Source organism: Leptinotarsa decemlineata, unplaced genomic scaffold (genome assembly GCF_025532065.1).
Source record: "Leptinotarsa decemlineata unplaced genomic scaffold, Ldec_3_MD MMD2_tig00026342_RagTag_RagTag, whole genome shotgun sequence".
Lineage (NCBI taxonomy): Eukaryota > Metazoa > Arthropoda > Insecta > Coleoptera > Chrysomelidae > Leptinotarsa > Leptinotarsa decemlineata.
In genome coordinates this window covers 184,692-187,191 of record NW_027412695.1, presented here as the reverse complement: position 1 = coordinate 187,191, position 2,500 = coordinate 184,692, and the positions used below count along the sequence as shown (strand labels likewise).

At 49.9% G+C, this 2,500-nt stretch overlaps 2 non-coding genes across 2 annotated transcripts in view; both read left to right on the top strand.

Moving 5' to 3' along the window:
- The first annotated feature begins 494 nt into the window (after positions 1–494).
- Positions 495–649, top strand: LOC141486022 (5.8S ribosomal RNA). Its single transcript, XR_012467579.1, has one exon. It is a non-coding gene; the product is annotated as a 5.8S ribosomal RNA (ribosomal RNA).
- A 602-nt stretch (positions 650–1,251) lies between these two features.
- The window catches only part of LOC141486061 (large subunit ribosomal RNA), a 4,028-nt gene continuing 2,779 nt past the window's right edge, over positions 1,252–2,500 (top strand). The window contains exon 1 of the ribosomal RNA XR_012467616.1: positions 1,252–2,500. This exon is cut by the window's right edge and continues 2,779 nt beyond it. This is a non-coding gene — a ribosomal RNA (large subunit ribosomal RNA).

Below are 2,500 nucleotides of genomic sequence, written 5' to 3'. Positions count from 1 at the left end.
CGCGCGATATACGACGATACATTTCGCCGTCGATGACGATGATGCCGACGACGCCGCCTTCGCCGGGTACCTAGGAGTGTGTGACTGTTAAAAAACCGCTCCGTAGGAAATTATGTTTAATCGCGGTCGAAACGTGAAAGTTTCGTTTCGTACGAATTTTTACGTTACCGGATTACACAACGAGATTTCCGATGGTTGTGAAAGATATTCGCCCGGCCGTGTCAGTTAGAACGCATGGTAAATGAAATACTACGCGCGTCCTCTACACGACGAATATAAAAATTGAGTCGTGCGCGATTTCGGTACACGATGCCTCGTCTGAATATGTGGTGCCGTACGAATACGAAATCGTCGAGCGCTTCTCTTTTTTTATTTTTTTTAACAAGTATATATATATTTATGTACGTTGTTGCATTGGTATAATCTCAACGCTTGCCGAATCGAGACGTCGAACTCTTGAAATTATTTTTTTTGAGTACGTCTAAATAAAAGATTACCCTGAACGGTGAATCACTTGGCTCGTGGGTCGATGAAGAACGCAGCTAATTGCGCGTCAACTTGTGAACTGCAGGACACATGAACATCGACATTTCGAACGCACATTGCGGTCCTCGGATACTGTTCCTGGACCACTCCTGGCTGAGGGTCGTATCAATTTCAAAGACTGCTCGGTTTTTCAAAATTGATATTTTGTAAAAACGTCGGAGCGTGTTGGATGATTGACGTGTTGTTGTTGTTGTTGTTTGTCGTCTATCGAGTCGTCTCGTTATTATAATCGTTATCTAAGTATTTTATCGCCTTCGCGGCGATGACACTTGGTAACAAAAATAAATACACGTTGACGACGACGACGACGCCGACGACGACAAAGACGCGGCATCTTAAAGTGCGAAAGCGACGAATCGTTTTTTCTCATCGCAAGATGAGAGAAACGTTACGTAGTTTGTACACAACGAAATCGTATCGAGTCTCCGTTGTTGGGAAAGCGGCTGCCACGGCAATATACAGGTTCACGCTTGTAGTGTGTGTGTGTGTATGCTCTCGTTACGCACGATCGTCGTGTCCGAGAATCTTTGATGAATCGAAGACGACGTCTGATCGTGTCGAGCAGCGTACGTACACACGCACACACATTATTACAGGACGTCGAGAACTTTTTTGTCCGTTTCGGTAGTTCTCTCTCGAAATAACGACGGACGAGACTACGTACGTCGACTCGTTGCTGTTGAATAAACTGAAAAATTATTTTATCGACCTCAGAGCAGGTGAGACTACCCGCTGAATTTAAGCATATTACTAAGCGGAGGAAAAGAAACTAACTAGGATTCCCTCAGTAGCTGCGAGCGAACAGGGATAAGCCCAGCACCGAATCCCGCGGGTTAACCGCCGGGAAATGTGGTGTTAGGGAGGATCCGTTTATCCCGGAGTCGTACGGCGCGTCCAAGTCCTTCTTGAACGGGGCCACAGCCCATAGAGGGTGCCAGGCCCGTAGCGACCGCCGTCAATTTCGGGAGGATCTCTCCTCAGAGTCGGGTTGCTTGAGAGTGCAGCCCTAAGTGGGTGGTAAACTCCATCTAAGGCTAAATATGACCACGAGACCGATAGCGAACAAGTACCGTGAGGGAAAGTTGAAAAGCACTTTGAAGAGAGAGTTCAAGAGTACGTGAAACCGTTCAGGGGTAAACCTGAGAAACCCGAAAGGTCGAAGGAGGAAATTCATCGCGTTTCGATCGTCGGCGTTTGACGGGTTTCGTGACGGACGGCGTTCGCGTCGTTCGCTCAGCTCGTTTTTCGAACCGATATCGAACGCGTGCACTTTTCCTCTTGTAGGACGTTGCGATCCGTTGGGTGTCGGTCTAAGGTCCGGGGTGGAGCCCACGTGAATTTTTCGCGTGGACCCTCGGTATCCCGGCCGACTCGCTCGACGGTATAACGATGGCGCGGGGCCGCTACTTTATAATTAGCGTTCGGCTCGTGGCAAGCGCGTCCGGTGTTTGACGGCGATCGGACCTAGCGCCGATCCTGTCCCCGGGCGACTGTTGGCTACGATGTTCTCGAACAGACCTCGTTGAAACGCCGATCTGCAACGCTATAGCTTTGGGTACTTTCAGGACCCGTCTTGAAACACGGACCAAGGAGTCTAGCATGTGCGCGAGTCATTGGGACATAACTAAACCTAAAGGCGCAATGAAAGTAAAGGTCTACCTTGCGTAGACCGAGGGAAGATGAGCGGTTCGCCCTCAAAGTGGCCGCTCCGCATTCCCGGGGCGTCTCGTTCTCATTGCGAGAAGAGGCGCACCAAGAGCGTACACGCTGGGACCCGAAAGATGGTGAACTATGCCTGGTCAGGACGAAGTCAGGGGAAACCCTGATGGAGGTCCGTAGCGATTCTGACGTGCAAATCGATCGTCGGAACTGGGTATAGGGGCGAAAGACTAATCGAACCATCTAGTAGCTGGTTCCCTCCGAAGTTTCCCTCAGGATAGCTGGCGCTCGTCGC